This window comes from Macaca nemestrina, chromosome 4, assembly GCF_043159975.1.
Source record: "Macaca nemestrina isolate mMacNem1 chromosome 4, mMacNem.hap1, whole genome shotgun sequence".
NCBI classification, from domain to species: Eukaryota; Metazoa; Chordata; class Mammalia; order Primates; family Cercopithecidae; genus Macaca; species Macaca nemestrina.
The window spans coordinates 165,563,808-165,579,812 of record NC_092128.1 but is presented as its reverse complement, the minus strand read 5'-3'; the positions used below and the strand labels follow the sequence as shown (position 1 = coordinate 165,579,812).

At 39.4% G+C, this 16,005-nt stretch overlaps 1 long non-coding RNA gene across 3 annotated transcripts in view; it reads right to left on the bottom strand.

The window, feature by feature from the left end:
• LOC105472836 (uncharacterized) overlaps positions 1-960 on the bottom strand; it is a 267,997-nt gene extending 267,037 nt beyond the window's left edge. For all 3 annotated transcript variants that reach the window (XR_011621753.1, XR_011621752.1, XR_011621754.1), the window contains exon 1: positions 683-960. This is a non-coding gene — a long non-coding RNA (uncharacterized lncRNA). The remainder of the gene's footprint in view (positions 1-682) is intronic.
• Positions 961-16,005: the final 15,045 nt, after the last annotated feature.

The window sequence follows — 16,005 nt, the reverse complement described above, 5'->3', positions numbered from 1 at the left end:
TATTGTGAAACTATAATAAAAAAGTGGGTCATTGCTTAAGAGTTAAGGTATAGAGAAAACAAAACCGAACCACCACCTTTGAGAGAACTTTGTAAAATATTAAAGCAGGCAGGCAACTGGTTGTAGGAATGCCCAAAGGAGCAACCCAAATCAAGATGTCATGGTGTTATAAAACTGAAGGAACACAAAATTTTATGAAGCGAGCTGGGCATGGTGGCTCACACCTGTAATCCCAGCACTTGGGGAGTCTGAGAGGGGCGGGTCACGAGGTCAGCAGATTGAGACCATCCTGGCTAATACATTGAAACTGTGTCTCTAACTAAAAAAATAAAAAATTAGCCAGGTGTGGTGGCAGGCACCCATAGTCCCAGCTAGGCTGGAGGCTGAGGCAGGAGAATGGTGTGAACCCGGGAGGCAGAGGTTGCAGTGAGCCAAGATCACGCCACTGCACTACAGCCTGGGAAACAGCAAGACTCCGTTTCAGGAAAAAAAAAATAATATAAAATATGAAGCGGTGATGTTCAGTAGAGTTAATGTCTGCAAAGAGCCTAAGCAAAGTAAAGACCCTGACAAGACTTTTATTTAGAAATTGTGTCCAGAATTGGTGTGTTCTTGGTCTTGCTGACTTCAAGAACGAAGCCACGAACCCTCGCAGTGAATGTTACAGTTCAAGATGGCATACCTGGAGTTTGTTCCTTTAGACGGTCAGACGTGTGCAGAGTTTCTTTCTTCTGATGAGTTTGTAGTCTTGCTGGCTTCAGGAGTGAAGCTGCAGACCCTGCTGTGAGTGTTACAGCTCTTAAAGGGAGCGCGTCCGGAGCTGTTTGTTCCTCCTGAAGGATTCGTGGTCTCGCTGACTTCGGAAGTGAAGCTGCTCACCTTTGTGATGAGTGTTACAGCTCATAAACGTGAAACGGACCCACAGAGTGAACAGCAGCAAGTACTACTGCAAAGAGCGGAAAAAAAAATCAAACCTCCCAAAACACAAAAAAGAACCCGAACCGCTTGGTCCTGCTAGCCGCGGCAGCCTCCTTTTATTCCCTTATCTGACCCCACCCACATCCTGCTGATTGGTCCATTTTACAGAGAGCTGATTGGCTCATTTTACAGAGAGCTGATTGGTCCGTTTTGACAGGTTGCTGATTGGTGCATTTACTATCCTTTAGCTAGATATAAAAGTTCTCCAGGTCGCCACCGGACTCAGGAGCATAGTTGGCCTCCCCTACTAGATCCCGCACGTGGCGCGCGGATGGGAGCTGCCAGCCAGTTCTGCTCGCAGCCCACACTTCTCAGCCCTTGGGCGGTCGATGGTACACCACGCTGCAGAGCAGGGGGCAGCGCCCCTCCGGGAGGCTCAGCCGCAGGGGAGCCCACGGGGAATGGGGCGGGGGCTTGTGCATGGCCGGCTGTAGGTCCCCCGCCCTGCCCCGCGGGTAGGCGGCGGAGGCCTGGCGAGAATTCGAATGCGTCGCGGGCGGGTCGGCAGTGCTGGGGGACCCGGCCCACCCTCCGCAGCTGCTGGCCCGCGTGCTAAGCCCCTCACTGCCCGGGGCCAGCGGCGCGGGCCGGCGGGCAGGTGCGAGTGCGGGGCCCGCCAAGCTCGCTCCCACAAGGAACTCTCGCTGGCCCGCGAGCGCCAAGCGCAGCCCCGGGTCCTCGCCTGGGCCTCTCCCTCCCCACCTCCCCGCAAGTAGAGGGAGCCGGCTCCGGCCTTGGCCAGCCCAGAGAGCGGCTCCAGCGGTGCAGCGGCGGGCTGAAGGGCTCCTCAAGTGTGGCCAGAGCGGACGCCGAGCCGAGGAGGCGCCGAGAGCGAGCGAGGGCTGCTGGCACATTGTCACCTCTCAAAATGAGTGGCATCTCATTGTAAGTGTAAGAACGACATCTGATGCAGAGAGTAACTTTGATATTTGATAATTCGTTTCCTTCTTATAGCTTCATGAAAAATGAATTGAAACAATCTAGCATTTCAATGAATGCAGTAAGGTAATGATTTGAAAAAGAACTGAATTGGAAGCAGAAAAGTATTTGTATTCTTAGCAAGTTAGTGCTGCTTTGAGACCATAAACTTAGTAAGAGTAGTATTGCTTGGAAAGTTTGTATCCTTTTCCTTGCAGTCTAAGTTTGTTTTTTGTTGTTGTTGCAAATACTAAAGGTAAATTTTGGACTGCATAAGATTTGTGTTTCACAGGCAGATGTAATTAAAGACCAATGAGGCAAATATATTACACATTTTTTGTTTGTGAAGAGTTTCAATCACCCATGTGGAATGTTAGCTTAATAGAGAAGAAATTAAAAATAGACATGAGGGAGAGTGAATGACATGTTCAGGGACTGGACATGTTTGTGTCATCAAAGCGTAATTATAGTGAGAGAATAAAAATTAAATAATTGTAGAGGATTGTGATCAGAGAAATGGATATCTCAATGTGTGCTATTTTGTAAGTTACATCGTTCATGCTGCTGGCTCTGTTTCTAGGTGCTCAGATTACTCAGGAAGTTTTCTTTCGCCTATATTTGATTTCTAGTTCAAAAGCGTTTAAGTTTTCTGGTGGGTAGGCTTTCATATGTGTGTGCAAATTAAAAAGCTGTTCTTTAAACAATGGCTTTTGAAATGCAAGTTTTGAATGTAAGTTCGGTTCAGATTTGTGGCTTTGCAAATTATGAATTACTCTTGTGAATAGGAGCAACAACTACTGTCTATTTGTATCTCTTTTTTCATCTCCTTTTTAACATTTTATTTTCATTTTTCTTTAAGTAAAATAATTAAAATATTTATATATGTAAATAATGAAATATATATGTAATATTTATATATGTAAATAACGAAGCTTTCATTATTTCTGGTAAACTGGAAGTTTAGCAGAACATATGCATATAAGTAAGCTTGTACATGAACAAAATGAATGAATCTGTGTCTATTAATACTTTTATGTTTATACTGTTTTTACTTGCTGGGAAGAGTGACATCTGTTTTTACACATCACATGAGGGCTAGCATAATAATATGGTTAATATCTTAAAAATTACAGTCTTCAATGTGACTTGTGATGAAAAAAATTAAGGAAAATGTATCCATCAAAGTTGTAAACCCTTAGGAAATCACTCAGTAATTAAATTTATTCAAACTCTTAAAACAAAAGCATAAAAGTTGATTACCCGGGACACATTATTTAAAGTTAATGGGGATTTTAAAGTAAAGAAAAACTAGTAAAGAAGATATTAATTAAAAGCTACTACATTTTGAAACCAATTCAAAAGAACTCAAGTGAAATTCATTGCTTGGCGTCAGTGAAATGAGTGAGAAATGGCAGTGAGAATCTTAGGGACACACTCCTCAGTACAGTAAAAAATAATGCATCCTTATAAATGTCATTCATTTCTAGATTTTTATTTGAGAAGCAAAAGAATAGTAGGACAAAAATGTGGCCAATATGTAAAAATTTCCAAGAATACATTGAGAAGCAATGTAGTAGAAATGATAAAGAGCATAGGCCTTGCCAATAGAGAAATCTTGTTTTAACCCCTAGGTGATTTCATGACAACTAGGTGAATCTCTGCTTCTTGGTTACTGCATTTGCAAAAATATAAAATGATATGTGCCTGGTGCTCAAGGTAGTTTATGTAAATGAAGTACTGTGCGTGAAGTATTTGACAAATGGTCTGTTAAGCCCATAAACGGTAGGAAGCAAGCTCAGATAAAATATAAAAAATAAAGTGCACGATTTTATCTTAAGCGTTTTCTATTATCATGAAGTATATTTCATAGTAAGCAAATAATCCATACGTGAGAAAAAATGGGTTTATCAGGTATTGTATAGTAATTATTTATATATTCGAATATCACTTTTTATCCTGCTTCCAATGAGCTCTGTAACTTTAAGAATATTTTTTATTTCCTTGGGCATGGTGTCTCATTTCTGTTGATTCAAAGTTGTATAAATGTAAGCATCAATTCTATGAACATTTCAGAAAAATGTCTGCAAACATTTTACACATATATAGACACTTATTTTAATAAACATTGATTGCTTACTGCCTTTAGTGCATAGAATCTATTGGTTAGAATAAAAATAAATATGAATTACTAGAACAGGAAAGATGGCGTATTGAAGTTGTAGCACAACTTCATTAAAAGAAAAAATAAGCAGATATCAATGCATCACAATTGAAAGGTATAACGTGAGGTAGAAACTGATAAATTAACAAAGTTTGGGTATCACAGCTTGGAAAAAAACATAAATAGGGGAGTAGAAACAAAGTATAACTGATCAAATTGTCTTAGAAGTTTAGAACCTCATAGGGAAGATTCATCAACACCTGCTTAGTAGAATTCACTATCTTCCAAACCAGTTATTTGGTCTAAATTTAAAAAGAGCTATCTATCTATCTATCTATCTATCTATCTATCTATCTATCTGATTTAAATGTAATTAAAATTATGAACCATATTTTAAAATAAGCTTTGTAATAGTAAATGTTTTTGCAGGCGTGGTCACAGAGACCATCTTATCTCTAGCTGAGATGTACAGCCTTCATACATACAAATATTATTTAATGTTGCAGATCAGGTTCCCTGGATACATAAGTTTGAAGGAAATTTACTAGGGAATGGCCTTATGATCAACATTTGTGAAAGAAAATAAAAAGTATAACTGGGCCGAAGAAAAGTAGTGATATATTTTAATTATAGCAAGACCTTTGTAAAACCGTAGGAGCACTCAGGAGCTGGGATATCCCTTCATATATTCTGTTTGTCGGAGAGATTCATTTGGGCTTTTAAAAACTACATATCCACCAGTAATTGGATGAAGGCTGCTTCTCAGAAATGAGACATGAATTTAGATATGATAGAGGACAATTCCAGAAGCACAGAGGTTAGTTTCTGCGGTTTTGGAGGGAGGATGTAGGCAGTGTAATGCACCACAAGTGAGAGGCTGAATATAAATAAATAGTAAGATGGTATATCACAATGAAATTCTTTTTTTTTTTTTTTTTTTTGAGACAGAGTCACTCTGTCACCCAGGCTGAAGTTCAGTGGCATGATCCCAGTTCACTGCAACCTCTGCCTCCTGGGTTCAAGCAAGCAACTCTCCTGCCTCAGCCTCCTGAGTAGCTGGGACTACAGGCATGCACCACCACACTTAATTTTTTTTAATATATTTTTGGTAAAGACAGCCTCAGCCTTCTGAGTAGCTGGGACTACTGGCATGCACCATGACACTTGGCTATATATATATATATTTATATATATATTTAATTTTTGGTAGAGACGGGGTTTCACCATGTTAGCCAAGCTGGTCTTGAACTCCTGACCTCAAGTGATCTGCCCACCTCAGCCTCCTAAAGTGCTGACAACGAAATTCTATTTCCCAACCTCTTCTGTCACAAGTTCAGGAAACCAAACCACAACCTGTGCAGCCGTTGGCCTAGAGAGACAGTGGCTAGAATTTTAATGTTTTAATGACTGCCGTATCACTTTGTTTTTCATTTGTTTTCCTCCCACTTTCATCCCTAGACCAACAAGAGAAAGTCAAATATGCCTCCCAAATCAAGCACGTAAAATGGCCACTTCTATTTAGCCCACCTCCAGTTTCTCTGTGCCTGCATACTCTCAGGAGAGAATTCCTGAAGCCTTCCCTTTCTTTTCATTTATAAAGCTTTTCTGCTCTCTTGCCTGATATTGACTCTCTGATAAAGGGAAGTGATGTTGACTAACTCCCTTGTTATAGCAACCTCTGAATACATAGGCAGGCTTTGTTCTTATTTTTGTGGTCTTCAGTTCCACAACTGCTAAAAATTCCAATCAGAGCACACTAAAACCTTCCCTTTTCCTCACTGTAAAATGTTCCCACACCCTGCCTGCTTTGGAATCTTGGCAAAACACAAGTGAAGGAAAATCATTCCCTTGCTATATACCCTCTGTAAGTAGCATTTATCTGTCTTCATTAGAGCACATTTTTATCTCTATAATTATTCTGATGGCTCAACCAAGATATGATCTGAACGTCTCTTAAATATTACACTGTACTGTTTTAATGCCAGAATCAACTCAATTTAGTTCAACTTTGTCAATAACCAAAGTAACAGAATGATGAGTAATGTTTGTTTGTTTGTTTGTTTGGAATTGGAGTCCCGCTGTATTGCCCAGGCTAGAGTGCAGTGGTGCTATTTTGGCTCACTGCAACCTCCATCTCCTGGAGGAGAATAGCTCCTGGATTCAAGCTATTCTCTTGCCTCAGCCTCCCGAGTAGCTGGTACTACAGGCGTACACCACCACGCCCAGCTAATTTTTTGTATTTTAGTAGAGACAGGGTTTCACTGTGTTGCCCAGGCTGGTCTTGATCTCCTGAGCTCAGGCAGTCCACCCATCTCGGCCTCCCAAAGTGCTAGGATTACAGGCGTGAGCTACCATGCCTAGCCAGAATGATGAGTTTTATTGAATGCAGTGGATCCCCAGGTTGCAGATCAAGTAACCTGAGCATGCCTGGATGAAACAAGCAGGCCCAATCTCTGACCCCAAGGGCAGCTGGAACAAAAAAGTTAAGCACAGGTGGAACCTAAGATCTTGGATCGAGGAAAGGGGACCGAAGTCAAAAACCAAGGTGTACCCTGTTTTGTTGTGGAGATACTTAAGAGCCAAGGACCTGACATTGCCTTTTTGCATAGATCATGCCTCATTGCATTTTTTAAAATCTCTTCCATTGTTACTGTCTATAAATTTGCCCCTAGATCCCAGCTCAAGGAGAGTGATGTGAGCATTGCCTCCTGTCTTGTTGCCAGTTGACTCCCCAATAAAGCTTTTTTCTTTTCTCAAAAGCCAACACCACAGTATTGGTTTCCAAGTGTTAGGCAGCAAGCCCATTCTTGGTAACAATTTTTGCAACCCAAATGGTACAAAAATCTGCCTGTGGCCATGTAGCCCCTTGAAGGGTTGTAGGTCCCCTTCACTGACAGAATGGCCACCTAGAACAGTTTTGTCTAGGGGCTTGGCTGAGACATCACTGATTCTCTGCTGCGACAGTTCAGGCTCAGCAGTACTACTTTCTCATTTGGGAAAAAGAAACTGCTTCTGGCTTAGATGTCTTGGGGATGAGTACTTCTCTAATATGTGCCTATATCATAAATTGTCCGAGGTTTCATCATAAGAATTTTGGGTTCTAGTCCCACCCTATTGGGATCCTGGTCGGGTTAGAATCCTGAATCTGTTTGGGGTTAGATTCCCAAAGAATAAGACCGATAATAAAATGCTATAATCACCGAGGTACTCACTTTGTTTAATTTTGATTTCTGCTTATCTGTGTTTGTGTGTTTGGTAAGTATAACTATATTTGACTTAACAATGGTTAAAACCTTGGTGTTCGTTGTAACAGCCTAATTAAAAAATTATCTAGGTGAGGGTCCTTAGACTCCTGAGAGACATTGCCCTGCTCCCCTGGGCGCTTTTAGGCTGTTCCTAGGTGACTAGGAGCCTAGCAAAGTGTTTATTACAGGCAGTTAGATAGGCATGGGTGTGGCAGCAGAGGGCTCTTATTTCCCACCCACTAGAAATGTCAGGTGATGGTTCAACAATTATCACACTGCCTCCCTAACCACGGTGATTCAGCAGTGGCCACTGGGGCCAGGGTGCCAGGAAGAGACAATCTCCTAATGATCCACAGGTGTTAACATTAAAGTGTTAATTGAATGCAGATGCCAGGGGGAAGCAGCTTCCTGGCCATGTGCACTAAGAGGCAAAATGGCAAAGTATGACCTTCTGGGGATACTCCACTGGAAAAGGGAAGAAAACCTCAGATGGCCATGCATACAACTTCCTCAGCACATTGCACGTACTCACTACCCAACCACGAAAATAGCACTGTGCATGCGGGAAGCTGACTCTAAGGAAATAATCGTGGGAAAGAAGTGAGTCTGTAAAGTCCTAGGATCACGTTCAAATGCTCTTGACCTTCAGGTGCCTGCTTGGGTCCCTTCCAAGTGAATCTTCCTTTCTTTCCTGTTCTAAAGTCTTTGTAATAAACTTGCACCTTTGTTCTGAAACTCACCTTGGTCTCTTCTTCTGCCGTATGCCCCTCAGTCAAATTCTTTCTTCTGAGGAGGCAAGAATTTAAGTTGCTGCAGATATATATGGATTCACTGCTGGTAACTGGGATACCTTCCACTAGTAACATGTTGAGGTTTTATGGCCTGTGATATAAAGTGGTCCTTTAGGAAGTCCTACCAGAACATACCCCATTCCTGAGTCAGAGAGAACTTTTTAAACTGCTTATCAGGAAGGTGCATATAAGATGACCTGTCACCCTGGCATCTTAAGCAACCCCACACCATCTGATGTTAGGGACCCTGTGAGATGCATAAGAAGAGATATGTGGCCCATTGGTGATTCTATGGAACGGAATTCCCATAAACACCACACCACAGACCCAAAACACCTCCCTAGTGCAGGGCCTTTCTCCAGCTGTCTCAAATAAATCTCCATACAAAATGGTGAGCATTAATTTTAGCAGGATTTTAGTGGCACTAGCTATACAAGTACAACAGGAGCCAAAATAAATCCCTCTGCCTTTCTTGAGAGTCTTTGAAGTCTAAGTCAATATACTGACATTAACCCTGAATACTGAGGTAACAAGAGACTGCTTAATATAACCTCTATCAGTTAGAGTACCCTTGATATAAGAAAAAATCATGCTGCAAAGAGTAGAAAGGGAATTGGGAATCCCAATGTCTCACTAGGCCAAGATTGCCTTTAAGATACTTAACAGCCATAACCAAATCCAGGAAAGGCAAAAATAATGTGACATGAGACAACAAAGTATGTTCCTCTCCACAGCTCTTGGTCATGACCAGTCCTTGCCAGGACACAAAAAGCTGTTTGTGGAAGAAAAAAAATGGGCATATGTAAGATCCCCGGGGTTCAACTGCCCAGGCAAAAAAGTTACCCCCCTTTCGGCTACAATAATGTGCTTACTGTAAACAAGAAGGCCTTTGGAAGTAGAAATGTTCTAAACATACCTTGCATGTAGAGAAGGAACCCTGCCAGTCACCCCACCAAATGTCAGTTTGCAGACAGTGACCAGGAAGGATGCGACCTGGGGGTTCTTCCATGTTTCATTAGCTCCATTGATGTTTCCCACAAGGATAAAATCTTTGTGTCTGTCTGTATACACATCTGTTTGTGTATTGTCTCTGGTACCAAAGTGGCTTATAAATAAATAAGTACTTATACATTAAGCAAATAAGCCAACTGCTTTTCAAGTTCACATAAGTTATAAATGTTTTGGTGGATGGGACTAGTCTAATGTGTTGTTGATTTGCTGGGAATGGCTGTGGATATTTGCCTGGCAAGCAGTAATGAAAAATTGGTTTGGGATAATACATGGATGTAAAGATGTATTTTTGGTAAGAAAATTTAAGAATAAAAGATAATAATTTTATGTGAGAAAGAATCTTGTGTGGTAAATTTCTGTCAGAGTAAAATGACTAGTTCTTCAAGAAAGAAGTATAGTACAAAGTAGGAAGTCAAAGCATGTCATAAATGATCTATGTAAGTCATGATAAGAACTGTGAAAGGGAATTTGTGAAATTTGCTGTGTGACTTAGTTGGCAATAATTAATATAAATTATAACAGCCCATAAATATTGAGATTTCACATTAAAAATATTGTAATCCCAGCATTTTGGGAGGGGAGGCGGGCAGATCACCTAAGGTCAGGAGTTTGAGACCAGCCTGACCAACATGGAGAAACCCCATCTCTACTAAAAATACAAAATTAGCCAGGTGTGGTGACACATGCCTGTAATTCCAACTACTTGGGAGGCTGAGGAAGGAGAATCACTTGAATCCGGGTGGCAGAGGTTGTGGTGAGCTGAGAGATCGCGCCGTTGCAATCTAGCCTGAGCAACAAGAGTGAAACTCCATTTCAATATATATATACTAATAAAAAACAAAAATTTTGGTTAAAACAGGTTTTTCTTAAAATATTGATTGGCTCTTTATAGAATTGTAAGAAATTTTTATTTTAATTCTCTATTTTGTTTCTTTTTAAAACTTATCATATTTATATCTCAGAAGTTCAATTTTTACTGTATCTCACTGCTTTCAGCTTTTTTATCCCCTTGAGAAGGCCTGGAGTATGTATTTTAAACAAGAGGGCCTTTGGATGCAGAAATGTTCTAGCCATCTCCTGCAGTTAGAGATGACTCTCCTTCAGCCTTCAACCTTTCCGTCAGTTCTGTAACTTTTTCTGTTTCTAACTCTGCTGTTATAGCCTGATGCTAAAGTATTTATTTATATCTTGAAAATCTGGATAAGCAATGTTACTCCTAGTTTAACTTGATTCTGTACTCTTAGATTTTCTTGACATGTTTGCGTTGTGTCATGTAACAAGGACTCTCCTTCTCAAGGTACTAGTTTTCCTGTTTACTACATTCCTCTATAAGATCATATACACTCATAACCCTGAATGCACACTTCTTGTTCCTGATTTAATTCAGCCATCTTTTTTTATCAGATTTAACTTTCATAATATATACATGGGCTTTCCGTAAGGAGAAGCAATCACACTACAGGGTTTTTCTTTTTCTTGTTTATTTTTTTCTTTGCCTTTATGGTAACTGGCTGAGGAAATAAATGTGCTGTCTTCTACCATGATAACTTCCTACAGTTTGTGTTGTCTTTATTAGGTTTTCAGTTACTTAGGAAAATTAAGTTTAAGTTTTAAAATTGATAAGCATTTTAAATACTTATAACTTTCTGTATTGCTTTTGAAGTCTTATCACTCTGGTTAAATGAATAATTGATATTTAGCAGTGACCTATAGTTCTGTTGATAAAATATTTCAAAACTTTTGATGTCTTTTGTATGTTTTCCTGGGTTTAAAATCTTATATTGTCTTTTTGACCTAAAAATAACTTTGAGGTTCTCCAGTTGTGCCCATGGAAACTTCAAAGAATGTATCCCTCATCTTGTAAATATATTAAATGATGAGGTTTATGTGGTAAGTAATACAATAAGCATTGTCAAATAGGAAATAATTTTTTATTTCTTTTAGATTATATTTCTGTAATGCATTATTAAAATGCATTCTGAAACTGTATGACATTTCTAAAATTCTGGTATTTTGTGATATGTTATCAGATTATGATTATTATGTTCAATGATTATGATTATGGTAAATATTTATATCCACACATACACCTAAATTTTCCTGTCAATTGTAAATTTTCATTAGATTTTTTACTATGGTTGTTCTGTCATCCACAGTTATTGTTTTAAATTCTCTGGAAACATATGCAAACAGCTGTGGTCCAAAATTGCTTTTCACAGAACTGCTAATCAAAATAGCAGTTTTGATTAGAGCAAAACAGAAGCAGTTTTGATTAGAGCCAAACAAAATTAATTACATGAAATTAAGTAATTGATAGGGGAAGTATGTTAAGACTTTATTTAAAATGTTAGTTCTTCCTTAAAAGTTGTTTTCTAGGTTCAAGGCAACTTTCTTTCATAAGTTATCTATAGTTTGCAATTATTAGGTAAAGTATCATTTTATGAACAAAGGTGGGAGCATTTGCTTTTCATTTCTACTTGATTCCTCCAAAATTCAAAAACTACTTATGAGTGTTCTTACTCTATTTACATAAGTAGAAACAACTTTAGAAAGACTTCTGAATAGGCTTCCTGGGTTAAATGTCCAGTTTTCAGAAATGTTTAGCAGGCTCCCAACTGGTATTGGATCGCTTCTGCATTCTGCATTACATGACTTCATGATGTTCCTTATATTAAGGCTAAGCATTTGGCTCCTCTTTAAAATTGTTCTAGTCGTTTCTAACAAAGATCTATGAGGGACCCCCACCATGATTGTGTTGAATCAACCAATCATAGCTCTTCTGCCTTGGCGTATCATGGCTCACCTATAGGCGAATCAGAACTAAACTGTGTTAACCAATCAGAGCTAATCTTACTAGAAAACTTTTACAGTGAAATGATAAACAGTTTCATTCCTCTAACCTGGATTCATGCCCCTAATTATCAGGAAGTCACTAGAGCAGTTGTTACCCCCTTTCCCTCAAATTTGAAGAATAAAATATATGGGGAGATTTGTAGCCACAGAACCAATATGGTTCAACTTTTTTTTTTCTTTTTTTATTATACTTTTAAGTTCTAGGGTACATGTGCACAACATGCAGGTTTGTTACATGTTACATGTGAATATATGTGCCATGTTGGTGTGCTGCACCCATTAACTCATCATTTACATTACGCATATCTCCTAATGCTATCCCTCTGCCCTCCCCCCGCCCCACAACAGGCCTTGGTGTGTAATGTTCCCCACCCTGTGTCCAAGTGTTCTCATTGTTCAGTTGCCACGTATGAGTGAAATCATGCAGTGTTTGATTTTCTGTCCTTGCGATAGTTTGCTCAGGATGCTGGTTTCCAGCTTCATCCATGTCCCTACAAAGGACATGAACTCATCCTTTTTTTATGGCTGCATAGTATTCCATGGTGTCTTTGTCGCAATTGTGAATGGGAGTTCACTCATGATTTGGTGCTCTGTCTGTTATTGGTGTATGGGTATGCTTGTGATTTTTGCACATTGATTTTGTATCCTGAGACTTTGCTGAATTTGCTTATCCACTTTAGGAAATTTTGGCCTGAGACATTGTATATTTCTAAATATACAGTCATGTCATCTGCAAACAGGGACAATTTGACTTCCTCTTTTCCTAGTTGAATACCTTTTATTTCTTTCTCCTGCCTGATTGCCCTGGCCAGAACTTCAAACACTATGTTGAATAGGAGTGGTGAGAGAGAGCATCCCTGAATTGTGCCAGTTTTCAAAGGGAATGCTTCCAGTTTTTGCCCATTCAGTATGATATTGGCTGTGGGTTTGTCATAAATAGCTCTTATTATTTTGAAATATGTCCCATCAGTACTTAGTTTATTGAGAGTTTTTAGCATGAAGGGCTGTTGAATTTTGTTGGAGGTCTTTTCTGCATCTATTGAGATAATCATGTGGTTTTTGTCTTTGGTTCTGTTTGTATGATGGATTAAGTTTATTGATTTGCATATGTTGAACCAGCCTTGCATCCTAGGGATGAAGCCAACTTGATTGTGATGGATAAACTTTTTGATGTACTGCTGGATTCAGTTTGCCAGTATTTTATTGAGGAATTTTGCATCGATGTTCATCAGGGATATTGGTCTAAAATTCTCTTTTTTTGTTGTGTCTCTGCCAGACTTTGGTATCAGGAAGATGCTGGCCTCATAAAATGAGTTAGGGAGGATGCCCTCTTTTTCTATTTGTTTGAATAGTTTCAAAAGTAATGGTACCAGCTCATCTTTGTACCTCTGGTAGAATTTGGCTGTGAGTACGTCTGGTCCTGGACTTTTTTTTGATTGGTAGGCTATTAATTATTGCCTCAATTTCAGAGCCTACTGGTCTATTCGGGGATTCAGCTCCTTCCCGGTTTAGTCTTGGGCAGGTGTATGTGTCCAGGAAATTATCCATTTCTTCTAAATTTTCTAGCTTATTTGCGTAGAGGTGTTTATAGTATTCTCTGATGGTAGTTTGTATTTCTATGGGATCAGTGGTGATATCCCCTTTACCATTTTTGTTGCGTATATTTGATTCTTCTCTATTTTTTTCTTTGTTAGTCTTGCTAGTGGTCTCTCAATTTTTTTGATCTTTTCAAAAAAACCAGCTCTTGGATTCATTGATTTTTTGAAGGATTTTTTTGTGTGTCTATCTCCTTCAATTCTGCTCTGATCTTAGTTGTTTCTTGCCTTCTGCTAACTTTTGAATGTGTTTGCTCTTGGTTCTCTAGTTCTTTTAATTGTGATGTTAGCATATCAGTTTTAGATCTTTCCTGCTTTCTCTTGTGGGCATTTAGTGCTATAAATTTCCCTCTACACACTGCTTTAAATGTGTCCCAGAGATTCTGGTATGTTGTGTCTTTGTTCTCATTGGTTTCAAAGAACATCTTTATTTCTGCCTTCATTTCGTTATATACCCAGTAGTCATTTAGGAGCAGGTTGTTCAGTTTCCATGTGGTTGAGTGGTTTTGATTGAGTTTCTTAATCCTGAGTTCTAGTTTGATTGCACTGTGGTCTGAGAGACAGTTTGTTATAATTTCTGTTCTTTTACATTTGTTGAGGAGTGCTTTACTTCCAACTTTGTGGTCGATTTTGGAATAAGTGTGTGTGATGCTGAGAAGAATATATATTCTGTTGGTTTTGGGTGGAGAGTTCTGTAGATGTCTATTAGGTCTGCTTGGTACAGAGCTGAGTTCAATTCCTGATATCTTATTAACTGTGTCTCATTGATTTGTCTAATGTTGACAGTGGGGTGTTAAAGTCTCCCATTATTATTGTGTGGGAGTCTAAGTCTTTTTGTAGGTCTCTAAGGACTTGCTTTATGAATCTGGGTGCTCCTGTATTGGGTACATATATATTTAGGATAGTTAGCTCTTGTTGTTGAATTGATCCCTTTACCATTATGTAATGGCCTTCTTTGTCTCTTGATCTTTGTTGGTTTAAATTCTGTTTTATCAGAGATTAGGATTGAAACCCCTGCTTTTTTGTTGTTTTCCAATTGTTTGGTAGATCTTCCTCCATCCTTCTTTTGAGCCTATGTGTGTCTCTGCATGTGAGATGGGTCTCCTGAATATAGCACACTGATGGGTCTTGACTCTATCCAGTTTGCCTGTCTGTGTATTTTAATTGGAACATTTAGCCCGTTTACATTTTAAGTTTAGTATTTTTACATGTGAATTTGATCCTGTCTTTATGATGTTAGCTGGTTATTTTGCCTGTTAGTTGATGCAGTTTCTTCCTAGCATCCATGGTCTTTAGAGTTTGGCATGTTTTTGCAGTGGTTGGTAACAATTGTTCCTTTCCATGTTTAGTGCTTCCTTCAGGAGCTCTTGTAAGGCAGGCCTGGTGGTGACAGAATATCTCAGCATTTGCTTGTTGTGAAGGATTTTATTTCTCCTTCATTAATGAAGCATAATTTGGCTGGATATGATATTCTGGGTTGAAAATTCTTTAATAATGTTGAATATTGGCCCCCACTCTCTTCTGGCTTGTAGAGTTTCTGCTGAGAGATCCACTGTTAGTCTAATGGGTTTCCCTTTGTGAGTAACCTGACCTTTCTCTCTGGCTGCCCTTAATGCTTTTTCCTTCATTTCAACTTTGGTGAATCTGACAATTATGTGTCTTGGAGTTGCTTTTCTCCAGGAGTATCTTTGTGATATTCTCTGTATTTCCTGAATTTGAATGTTGGCCTGCCTTGTTATGTGGGGGAACTTCTCCTGGATAATATCCTGAAGAGTGTTTTCCAACTTGGTTCCATTCTCCCCATCACTTTCAGGTACACCAATCAGATGTAGATCTGGTCTTTTCACATAGTCCCATATTTCTTGGAGGCTTTGTTCATTTCTTTTTACTCTTTTTTCTCTAAACTTCTCTTCTCGCTTCGTTTCATTCATTTGATCTTCAATCACTGTGATACTCTTTCTTCCAGTTGATCAAATTGGTTACTGAAGCTTGTGCATGTGTCATGTAGTTCTTGTGCCATGGTTTTCTGTTCCAGCAGGTCATTTAAGGTCTTCTCTATGCTGTTTATTCTAGTTAGCTATTCGTCTTATCTTTTTTCAAGGTTTTTAGCTTCTTTGCGATGGGTTCAGACATCCTCCTTTAGCTCAGAGAAGTTTGTTATTACCGATTGTCTGAAGCCTCCTTCTTTCAACTCATCAAAGTCATTCTCTTTCCAGCTTTGTTCCATTGCTGGCAAGGAGCTGCATTCCTTTGGAGGAGAAGAGGTGCTCTGCTTTTTAGAATTTTCAGCTTTTCTGCTCTAGTTTCTCCCCATCTTTGTGGTCTTTGATGATGGTGATATACAGATGGGGTTTTGGTGTGGACGTCTTTTTGGTTTGTTAATTTCCCTTCTAACAATGAGGACCATCAGCTGCAGGTCTGTTGGAGTTTGCTGAAGGTCTACTCCAGACCCT